This window comes from Opisthocomus hoazin, chromosome 5 (assembly GCF_030867145.1).
Source record: "Opisthocomus hoazin isolate bOpiHoa1 chromosome 5, bOpiHoa1.hap1, whole genome shotgun sequence".
Taxonomy (NCBI): domain Eukaryota; kingdom Metazoa; phylum Chordata; class Aves; order Opisthocomiformes; family Opisthocomidae; genus Opisthocomus; species Opisthocomus hoazin.
In genome coordinates, this window is record NC_134418.1 from 10,968,832 (window position 1) to 10,981,586 (window position 12,755).

Genomic DNA, 12,755 nt, shown 5'->3' on the forward strand with positions numbered 1-12,755 from the left:
CCAGACACCCGGGCTGCAGTTTCTGCCCGTGGGATTCTCCATGCACTTACTCGTAGGACACTGTACATAAAAGGTGCCGTCCTCCTGCAGCAGGAGCCCAAGCCTCCAAGCTGTATTCCCTCTTGTGAAATGGTTTGTCTTTATAGTCATGCTGTACCCTATAGAGACTTGATGCATGGCAGTAAATATATGCCTTTGTGGTGCAACAGACTTTGAATTTATCAGAGCTGGCTCTCAGGCAGCAAGCTGAGTAACAAAGCAGTGTGAGGAGAACGGCAGAGCTCTGTGCTGACTGATTTAGCCTGTCTATTAGCTGAACTAATTAGCCCAGATGGAAAGCAATACTAATGCAGTCACTCTGCTTCTGCTTTCTGAGCCAGTTTGTTCAGAGCCAGCTCTGATATTTCTACACAGTAGTGCATTGTCTGTGTAAATATATTCTCCATGCTGCAAATCAAATCCCTTAGTGCTTGCATATGCCGTTGCTAACTCTTATCTTTATATGTCCTGGGGACACGTTGTATAGGATCTACATGTGAAAAAAGTGCAATTTTCCCCATGTTATTTACTGGTAGAGTTCATATTTCCTACCCTAGGTGACCTAGATTGCATGTATTGTGTAATGACTTTTGATATGAAAATTCCTTAATGCTGCCGTGAGATGGCTTCTATTTTGCAATCCCACCGTAAAAGAGTATTTTATGAGTTCTTTCTTAATGTAGCTGTCAGTGTTGGCAAACATATATTCCAGTGAAAAGATTAAACAGTCTACACAGCATCATACAAAGCAGACTAAAAAGTAGGCTAAAAGAAAAATATTTCTAAGTGGGTTATCTTCACATGGTTATAAAACACAGAAGGAAGAAAATGAAATACCATTCATCAAAGCTATGATCAGTTATGTAAGGGTTGAACAAGGATGACTACTTATGAATAATTCTCCTTCTTTTGACTTCTAGCTGTCCTTTAAAAACATAAAATACAATTTAAAAACAGATTATGGAGCACTGAAGTGAAAATGCATAGGAAGGTCTGGGGAAAAAACAAAATAACACCCATTTGTGCTGAAATACGTACGAAAAACTATAGCTGATGTTGATGAACCTGAAGCCTAAAGGAGTGGAGGTGGAGAAACTGAATCTGGACCACAGTCCTCAAAGAGGAGGTATCAGTATATTCAAATATTCAGTAGTGTTAGTCCAGCATAAACCCCTGCTAGAAACACACCGTTCGATGATGATCCCCACTGAGGACTTGCTGAAATCTTTCAGCTAGTTGTGAACCTGTGCACGGTGTGGGTTATTTGTTATTTTACAATGCTACATTTGTATCAGGATGTCGAAGTTGAAACACCAAATACAGACCTATGCTTTCACTGAATTCTCTATCTGGTTTTCCACTATTTTACCCGAGATTGACAAACTTAAATATTTTATTGCCCAGATATACCCCACAATGCATTTGCTTGTTTTTAATGCTGGTGCAACAGTCACACTCTTCCAGTCTTTTGGGATTTCACTCTACCTTCTTTTGGTATTGTTAGTGCCAAGATATACTAAGAAATGTCAGTAGGCCAGAGGAACTCTATAGCCTGCTCTTTTACAGTTCCTGGGTGCAAAGAACGCAGGCTGGTTGATGTAACAGGATTTATCCCAAGAGCTGTATTTTGCCATCATCTGACTTCCTTGCTGATTTGGCTGCAGTTCGTCATCTTCATGTGATGTGGGTGCATCATATCCCTTCCTCCAAATATAAACTAAAACCCTTAAGTACTTCTGCATTTGCTGAATCATTATTGACAGTTTTATCATTTTCTTTGACTAACAGGCCTTCTGTGATAGCTAGGGTTTAGTTTCTTCCTAACGCATGTGTTAAATTTCTTCCTTCTTGCTATCTTAACTTCACTCCCGACTTCTTCATTACTTTAGTCCCTTTTAACAGTTTTCTGCCATACTCTAGCAGTTGCCCACCCCACAGCACCCTGTTATGAAAACCTGTCTCTGGCAGACGATAAAACAATCCTTTTATGAGTGTTCTTCCTGATGAAAAGGCCACTCACACACAGCAGCACCTGAGTCACTGCGACTCAGGAGACACAAGGACTCGGTAACCACTTGCTGAGACCATCCATACCTGCATGTATGATTTTAGCTGTTGGGAAAAAAACATTTCAGTGATAAGCAGTGCCCATTCGAGTTCAAGGGATTTAGTATGTTACATATTCATCTGAATGAGCTGCCAGTGAGTGCTGCTGGGTGTACTGATGGATCCCATGATGAGCTGAAGATGTCCTCAGCAAGGAGGCAACCAAGCCTTTGATGTTCCAGAAAGCCTTGAGGTCAGGGTGTGGGTTTGCATGAACCTGCCAGACCCTGAGAACATGACCTTCACCTCGGTATCTCTGACCGCTGTGGCAGTGGAGGATGCAGTGGAGAGGCCTTTTGCACAGGTCACAGAGATGGAAAAAAAAAATGGGGGGAAGGAAATGGCTGACATCTGTACAGTAGCAGAACCTAGGCTTGACGGGATTCTCGTAAATCAGCTATATCGATTTGTAGTAGAGGGGAAAGGAGAGAGAGCACACAGACATATGGAACTTCTGGTTGCCCAAATGCGAGCACCGAGTGCTGTCTGAGGTGCTCCGAGCCATGTCTCCAGCTGCAGCTCCAAGGACACAGGTGCCTTGTAGCTCCTCTGCCATACCTGGCAGTTCCATATAAAAGTTCAGGATACCTTAAGGCATCTTAAATGGCATCAAATGCAAATGTTTAGGCATCTGAATTAAGCCCATTGCATGGGAGTCAGATTAATACAGTTTAATTGAGGTAGCTAAGTGGAGGTATCTTATTTGCAAATAAAGCTTCCTTCATAAGCAGTGGAAATGCAGTGAGTGCGCCCTAGTAATTTGATGAAGCACAGGGGGGGTGCCTTTGGCTGAGCTGAGTAGCTCTCTGGAAATCTTGGCCAGGGCCAGGACATTACTGCCTCAACAGAGGCACGTTGTGGCTAGTTAGATGCCTCGGCTATCTTGCCTGGCCCCTGGTTGCTGCTCCCAGGGTGCAGGCCCTGTGTCGTAGCTACTCTCCCTCTGCAAACGTCACGGATGCTGTAGGGCAGCCTAAACAGCATTAGCCATCTGTGTGTGAGCAACAGGAAAGCTATAACCAAGCCCTGGAATTCCACTGGCTGCAAAGGAAAATTACCCAGCTAGCACATGTACAGACATTTACATTTCTGTTTCTTAATCTGGAGCTGAATCTCACCTGCTGTGTTTGATGCAGGACTCGCATAGATTTAAATAATCGTTATTTCTAAGCCTTACGTGGTGCTTAGTTTGGCTCAAAAGAAAACATTTCTAGATTGCATGTCAAAATGTAGCTGCTGTAGGGAATGGTTTGTGTGGTTTATTTTTAACCTGTGCAGGATATGTCATAGGCTCAGATGCTCTATTTGTAGAAGCAGAATTTACCAGCAGTCTTCTGTCCTTTGTGCCACCAAGACCTGCAGTCTCTTCAGGCAATTTACGCACAGTAGTGAGGACAGGGAGGGGAGAGTATCAGCCTACCTAGCAGTGTACACCCATGGCCTGAAGTGAAGGAGGCACATTAATATTATGCGAGCAAGAAGCTGCAACGCTGTGTGATCGGCCCTGACAACATAAATAACAGCTTCTGTCACCTTGTTTTTGCTGTCCTTCATTCCTAATGTAAAGTGATGTTTTGCAATAAAAGAGGATATTGCAAAGACTTTTTCAGGCACCAGTCTGTTCACATCAGAGACAGAGTCTTTCTACTTCTGCAGACACATCAATTCCAATCAAGGCAAAATTTTCTCTACTTTCCTGGAGAAAAAAATCACTGGAAATGTTTTGTGGCATCAGTGAGTTTTGCATGAGCAGAAACAGAGGAGAAATGTCTCTTTTTTCTCAGTGATTCAACACGTCACCAGATAACTCTGCCCTGACGCACTGGAGAAGATTTAGCTTTGAATGGGGATGACAGAAGTTAATGAATAATTACTTGGATATATGAAATCTTTCATGATAAGATTTCAAATTGCTTTACAAACAGTAAGAAAATCAGCTTCATAACGCTTGGTAATGTAAAGTAAGCTGAAGGAAAATTCATGTCATACTGAAAATATGGGGTTGGCTCAATTTCGAAAAAAATATAGGGCTTGGAAAAGTAAACAAGCTCCCTTATCATTGTACCAAGAACAGAAACACTAATATTTTAAAAAACTATGAGGAAAAAAATGAGCACTGACTGTGTACAAATTAGTCTGAGATGTGAACATCTCAAACCCTTCAGACTTTTAGTGGTAGGAATGAAACCTTGCAGGCAAGGACAATTCTACTCTGCACTGAAAGTTTTGCTGCCTTCTTTTACCAGTGGTTCAGTAGCCTACATGTTTTCTAAAAGTTTTCCTGTAGACTTTCAGTTGTTCAAGTAACTATGCTTTGTGAGTACTGGTTTTTCTTAGCATTATTGTTATCTGTTCTTGGTACACAGACAAATATTATAATAGAGCTAACTGACAGGCTTCAAAGATCAGAGCGGTGTCATTCCTCCTGTATGCTTACTTCATATTGCGATGTTTCACAGCCCATGGTCCTAGCATCTGCTCTGTTCTACAACTCCACAGCATCTCTTGTGCTTGCTTATAGTGAGCCATCCTATATTGTATCTGTTTCTGCCTTAAGACTACCTGGGGCATGGATACAATTTATTGTTTAAATAACTTTGTCTATTGTAAAGTGCTGTATTCATTCACAGACAGTAAAATTGTCTTCAGGTGATGAGTCATAGAAAATGCCAACCATGTCTCTCTTGTCTGCTTATTCTCAGTTCAATGCTCACATAATTTCATTTGGTCCGTTACAGCTTGATGTGCAAACTTGCCTTGAAAACACAACATTTCAAATACATTCTTCAATCTACAGTGGGATGTCAGAGTTTGTAGTCATCTGTGTTATGTCTCTCACAGAGTGTGTGCTCTCCAGAGCTAGACTGCACGGTACCAGACAGCTTCCCCAAGGAGACAACACTCCTTTGTTCATTTCTGGCTGTGTTTTTCGCTTGTTAGTTGAATTCTTGGCATAGTTGTTGGACAGATGTCCACAGCGGTCACAATCACAAGACTGTTTTTGGTCTTCTGGTTGTTAGGTTTGGTTTCTAAGGAGCATTCCGCTCCCTTTTCATTGTCTGTGCCCTTTTGAGACATAGCTGTCCTCTCCACCACCTTTCTGAAGAGTGAGGTGATTTTCTACAGAATTCTGAATATAGAATTTTCTCATCCAGATAGCACTGCTATGTCACAATAATTCAGTTATGGTATCCAGTTCACAGCTATGTCTAATTTCAGACTTAGATCTGTATATTAAAAGGGCAAAAAAATTCAGAAGTGCTACCTCTGCAGAGCTTTCAGTGTTTGTATTAGCTTCACCTAGATCTTACAGAAAGTCGCAGCAAAATTCGTGCTGAATGTAGCAGGCAACCAACTGAACCTGATGAAATACAACATGATGGCTCAGGTGTTAAGAACCAATCTGCTGGTACAGTGCGTCAGATGGCTGCAGAGGTCTCAGCTGAGGCACTCTCACAGTGACAAGGGAACAATTTACATACTACATTTTGAGAGCAGTGAAGATAATGTAAGAACGCTGGTACTAGTCGTATGAAAGGTCCATCTAGCCCTTTTCAGGGTCTTTTTGCATTTGAACCAGATGATTGTTGTAGGTCCCTTCCAACTGAAAACTATTCTATTCTATTCTATTCTATTCTATTCTATTGTACTCTATTCCAATACCTAGCAAAGAGTGAACTTTCTGAAGGGCAAAGTGGTATATTCTTTAACAACTAGCACTGCACACAGTTTCCAGGCTGTGAGGCTTGCTGGATTTACAATGTGGCATCAGGTTGTTCTCCGCTATGTTCCCAGTTCCCTCACTAATAACCGCAAATGTTCTGTTTGCAGTTTTACTCTTGCTAAGCATTAAACCATCAGCTTTCTGGAACTATTACAGCCCAAGAACTCATTCCTCGGTGGTAATAACCAGCTCAGGTTAACCATCATTTTACATGTAAAGTTAGGAATATTCTTGCAATTATTGCACTGTGTTTCAGCCTGCTCTTCTGCTTGGTACTATAAAGATCTTCCTCACGCTCAGCACTTATCTTTACTACCCCAAATAATTTCATATCAGCACATTTTATCACCTCCCTTCTCACAGTAAGTTTTGCATTACAGTATTTTTATCATATTGTGTATGACTGTGTTGAACAGCTTTATTTCCCTGCCAGTTCCCAAGGAAGGAAAATGCCTTTCCTTGCTGTGAAAACTCTCTGTTTAACTCCTGCCCTCTTTTTCCCATCTTTTAGCCATTTTTTTGCCATTGCTGTTCGGCTTCTTGAAAATCCTTTGATGAGTAACTGCACTAAGGGTGTTTTCGAATTCTGAATAGACTGCATCAGCCGTATCTCCCTTTTCACATGCCTAGTGACTCTTTAGGGAACTTGTGAGGCAGAAGTCCTCTTTCTAAGAGCTATGCTGACTCTTCCTTAACACATTATCTTTATTGCCTCTCCTAGTTCTTTTATTACACTCTTTATTAATTTATCCTGGTCCAGATGCCATGTCTGTAGATCCCTGACACTCTTTTGAAACCATTACAAAATAATCACAATCACGCTTACTGCCTTTCTCTTCCTAGATAAAAAGCTGGTTTTAAGCAAGAGGTTATACACCATAGTTTGAGATATATTCACTTAGAACTCCTGGGACAATACAGTTTTGTTCTGTGATTATCTGTTTATCATGTTTGTTTAAACTATAAAGCCTTTCCGACTGATCCTTCAGTTTGTCACAGATTCTCTAATAACTCTCCCATAAAGAAAGGGTCTTGCATGAGAACTTCCCTAACTCTTTTAGAAAAGCCGTTTATTCAGCTTTTCTGTAATGCTCTGCTATGATCTTGTCTTCTCTGAGGGTACCTTTGAACCTTAATCTTATATTGACTGTACTGATTCTCTGGTACGCTTTCTGCTTTTGATGCATTTGGAAAAGGATTTAGTGTTGCTTTTCATACTTTTTTCAAGTTGCCCTTGAACAACAGTTCTGGCCTATTTTATTGTGCTTTTAAGCTTTTTTAATTTATGATTTCCTCCATTTGGATATGCATCAGTTTTTAAAGGATGCTGTAATAAATTCTATGTCCTTGCAGGATAAAGAAGCAATAAAAAATCTGCTAAAGTTTTGCTCAGTTCAAAATAATGATTACAGAGAGGATTCTTGCCAGAAAGAAGCTCAAAGCAGCAGTTAGGAGAGTTAAATAGTCTCCATGCTGTCTAACAAGGATTTAAAGATAACTATGTGAGGAACAGAGCAAACATAGCCCACATATGAAGAAAGATTTGAGAAAGGGCATGAGGATGTCAGTACAGTCAAAGGGCAGGGTAAGGGCAATTCAGTGTCCTGTTGCTAGGGAGCAAAGCTGGAAACTGCCCTGGTTTCCCTAGCAATACTCGCCGCCCACACCAGCAGCTTCAGCTCTCTCCACCAGGAAGACGGAGGCAAGAGCTCCACACTTCCTCACACTAGCGTGGTTTTGACGCCACTGCCACCTTCAACCTTGGGCTGCTTCCTCCTTTCACTGTGCCTAAAATCAGCCCTGTTCCTGAGAGAAGCCTGCTTTCCCATTCTTCTAATGATGATTTCATATCTAAATCCTCCCCTTAACCACCAAGTTTTCTAATGTTCATGTCTTCATAAGCATGTCTGGAGCTGAACAGCTCTGAAAGGTCGTATTCCTATGCTGGATTTTATGTCTTGCCGCTCACTCTTCTTGGTGGGAGCCATCCTAAAAAGGCTGTAGTTATGTGAGTAGTAATTTCCTGCTGGAAACTTCATAACCATGTAAGTTATATTGCTTTGACAAGTTGAAAATAATTTTACTCACTAGCAGCAGATTGGAATTGTTCTGATGATTTCCGTTACCATGCAGTTTGCTGTAAGAGACTGGAAAGAGTAGGAGGAGATCACAGCATGGTGCACTCAAATCACGAATCGTATGTTGGAGGTTTGGCAGCGTGTTATCTGGGATCCTCTGCCCCTGCAGCTACAGCTAGATTTCATTTACTCAGTTTCAAAAGCAGAAAAAAAAAAAAAAAGCACACTTCATCTGGAGACGAGTTTCACTGTCGTTACAAATTTCGTGTTTACTGTCATTCTGATTTATGCGCTCAGTGTGAAACTGATTACTGCATTTTGGATTGTAAGGAAATATTCCTTTGGAACGTATGATGGAAACTGATGTTTCTCACCTGTCTTATCAGAACACGGGTTATCAGATGAGGTCATACTTTCTGCTAATAAGAGCCGGCAAGTTAAGGAAAATGCATTCTTCTAGTCTCAGTAATGGCCTTCTCCTCTCTTAATAAGTATAATCATGCAGACTGAAAATCCCAGCTATCCAGAGTGTGACTATTTCCTCTGAAGACCAGATACATGACAGATTGCTTTCTCAGAATTTTTATGAATCCCTGTTTTTCAAATACTTTTGATTTTCTTCTTAGATATTATTTCATGCAACTGCAAAACATGTTAATCGAATGGACATCCCTGAGTATCCCATGACAGAACTCGGTAATGTAGATGACAAACCCAAATTACAGCTGCTTCAACACAAACACACCGAAAACCAGGCAGAAGAGATTGTTGTTCTCTGTAGAGAGGAATGATACAATTAGATTGCAAATGCAGTACAGCAAAAAAGAGAGGGAATAATCTGTGTTGCCAGCAACAATAATGACTGCAAACAGATCACTTTCCTCTCATCCTGTGCATCAGCAAGACGATAATATTGAAGACAAGGAGGGATGTTCCAGCTGTCAGCCAAATACATTGGAGAAGTATTACTGAGTTTATTTCCTTGAAGCCTCAGCCGGAAAGCATGACAGAAATAGGCAAAATGCCTTCACGAAGCCTTGCTTTTTCTGGCATACTTCCTCCGTCCATAATGAATTGTTCTGTCTCTGCAGGGATACATTTGGGCCCTGGAATAGGTTATGTAACTTAAATTAATTGCAGTATTTGTCAGCATTAAAAAACAACAACAAAAAAAGCCAAAAGAGAGGGTTTGTTTTTACAAAAGGCTTGGTAAGAGTCCTATAAACACAACAGAGAACACTATTAATGAAAACATCTGCTCTTTTTTAGATCTCTGTCTTTGGAATTTAAATATTTTTCATGTTTCTCTGGCACTTCTAACTAACAAAGTACCCTCTTTGCACCTAAATATATTGTCATTTTAATGCATGCCTTTTGGGGTGAACAATCAGAATCTTCGTACTTGGAGAAAATGTTGTTACTTACGTATATGGCACTGAGAGCCCCTGTGAGGGCCCCTTATCATGGTGTCTCTGGAGCCGGACTCACGTGCTTTCAGTCTGCATGCACGTTGGGATAGCAACTAAACCAGTAGCAAGCAAAATCAAAACTGGCCATGATTCCGGGGTAGAACGATCGATTGAGAAATACCTGAGTATATTTAAAGCATTAGGTGTTCTGCATATTTAAATAGGTCACCACCCCAGGTTTGCATTTTGGATGATGCTCGGTTTGGTGCAGACAGCTTAGACTGGCTCTTTACAACTTCTGTGCCACGTGACTGCATGAAAAACAAGGAAAGAAATTTTTGCAGAGCAGCTTGAGCTCAAAGTGTCTAGCAAGCCATTACAAATGGGTAATCAAGTATAAGCAGTGATTCTGCAAGAAACAGAAAGAAAGATTGATCAGCAAATGTAAACCGTGTCTCGAGGTCAGGAAATGAGACTTGCCAAAAGTCAAGCTAAACTAGACATGCAAAGACAATTACAACAAACAGACCAAGGGTTTACAGGCAGGTTAAAAAATAATTTAAAAAAGAACGAAGAAAGAGGAAGCAAGGCCGCAATGCAGTGAGTGCCAACATCTTTCTCAGAATTCTGGATGAGCTGGTTAATGAAATCACAAATAAATATTTTCATAAGTCTGTTCAGTTGTGAATCTAGTCCGGCTAAGAATAACGTACTATTTTTCATAATAAGGCTTATGCAAATTCTGTGTTTAACAACAATGGAGGTGAACACAGCATCACAGCTATAGTCCCTTCAATCTGATTTGTTATATGCAAATCTGAAGGAAAAAAATTAAGAACGTGGACATAAATGGGATAAAATGGAAACTTTTTCCCCAAATTAGACCATGCCAGACTAGTCTGACCATTCTCTTTAGTAAGAACGTGGATTTTTTAGATGAAGGTAATGTTATATTTACTCATAAAATGAAGTTGGGATGTTTCCTCACTACAGATGATTATTGCAGTTTAAAATAACCGGCTGGCTTCAATGACTAGAATAATGCAAATGCAATAATATAGGATACAGTTATGAGCTGGTAAAAGCTTTAGATAGAAGTAACTAGTTAGTCAGTTTGAGACAACTGAGAAAGAAGAAGCTGAAAAAATAATGATGATTTCCTGACATTACACAAGTGTGATCCTGAAAGTCGCACAAGGCACAGTGTTTCCAGCAGGAATAAGCAAGTATCTGAGTCCTCTCAGCTGGAACACTGCGTCCAATTTAGGTCACACAGAAAGCTTAGCTTGTATGAAAGGAAAACTCAACTCAGAGGAAAGATGGAGAAGGACCCGTTACCCTGTAACACAGTTTGTATAAAGGCTTGTCAGTTTAGCCTTCAGTTTGGGAGTGGGGAACATGTTCCTTACTAAGGATGAAACGTGCCTCTCCAGCACATTTGGCAGACCACACTTTAACATGCTCCGCTATCCAGTAATAACACACACGCTAATTTTAATCATGGGCTGTACCCTGTAAAATGAAGTCACAGGGCACAGTCAGCCAACAAAATGAAGGTTCCCCACACCTGCTTCAGCTTAATGCTGTCAGTGCTCTAATCTGTCTTCTCTGGAGACTAAAAGTTCTGGGTTTAGTCAAGCAGGAAAAGAAATGCTGTAATTTCCACCAGCAAAGTCAGGATGTTCTGACACAGAACTCACGCTGAAATCAGTGGCAGTGCTACATACAAACAGCTTTCCCGCTTGTACTCCTCATGGGGGACTTACTTGTGTTAGACAGCTTGCCCAGGGCTGTATGCAGCTGGCAGTCTTTGTGCAACAGCAAGCGAAGACCAGGGTAAAGGCTGCTGCTGGTTGCAACTGAGATACATGTCATGGGAAAGTTTAAGAAACTTAATTTTCCTTAGGCCCTGCCAGCACAATTACTCCCTTGAACTCAAAAATGATTTTTTTCTTCACATAAAGACTCCTTCAAATCCAATAGTAGGTGTTAACAGCACTATATTTATGTTATAAATCAACCAAAGCTTATCACTAAACCACATTTCGTAACCAGACTTTGCTAGTCTCTGTTGTGCTTAAAACACAGGGCTTCATTTCACAGACCAAGCACTGTATTGTTTTCAGAAGGATTCTCTTTGCTGCTTCATACTACAAATTTCTGTGAATGACAAAAACACTAATAAATGGCATTCACAGGAAATATCACACCACCTTATTTTCTGACCACAGAAACTACTCTAATACCACTGTAAAGGTTAAAGGCTTTAAAACAAAATTAAAGTATTAGCAGACTAATCATCAAAGGAATCTGCTGCTTTTTATTCAAATAAATCTACAGAATTATGCAAAGATCAATGTTTTGGGCATATTGCTGTATTGAGTGCTCTTTTTCAGTTACATTTGTGTTACGAAAGTAAGTGGAATTAAAACTGGCCACATTGTACCTCTCATAGCAGTACTCTCACAGTGGTAATACTAGTTTGTACACCATTTTTACAAGACAAAAAATGCATTCTAAGTTGCTGAGAATGTTTTAATAGCTTTTAGATTTTTTTTTCGTATTTTGCTTCTGTATTTTTTTAAATGTCACTTTGATTTATGAAATTTCTGCTCACCATATTTAAAAAAAAAACCAACAGTTTTTCCACTTTTTTCCGGTTAGAAAAAGAAATCTGGGAATAAAAGGCAAATGGAGAAACAAACAAAAGCCCAAGAGAATCCAAAATGCCGAATGAAATAAAAAGGTATCTTAAATTAACATTTAACGTGTGACAATGAAGTAAACTTCATCTTATCAATTTTTAAAAGTTAGCTTTTAGAACACTTCAAAATACCTTTCCAGCCACATAACATCTCGTGGGGGTACAGGTAAGCTTCAGAGTAATGGGGTCTAGCTACCATGGACATGGGGAAAACCTGGATAAACTGAGAGTTGAGTGCAGAGGCAACCCGGTGTCCCCGTGTGCAGCCAGGCTGGAGCCAGCATGGCTGGTGCAGCCCTAGGCTGTTTCAGACCCAGGCTAACCCTGCAGTGCTCCTGGTAGCAGAAGCAGGGCCCTGAGGCAGCCCAGCTGCTCCACGGAGAGCCAGCCCGTGCCCACACGAGCCAGGCTGCAACATAACCGCTGTGCCTGCCCCAGACCTGAGCTCGCCGTCCTCGCAGCAGGGCCACGCTGCTGCCATCCAGCCAGACCTGAATCAGGGCCTCCACCTGCTTCCCCATGGGGATGGGACACCCGTAAATGACCTTCACCATTTGCAGGTATGTTCCAACCTGCTTTCTCCCTGCCTCTGGTGTCTTCCAGGTCCAGGCACCTGCGGCAGACCCTGGTGCCAGCCAGGCAAAACCTAATCATAGGATGGTTTGGGTTGGAAGGGACCTTATAGATCATCTAGC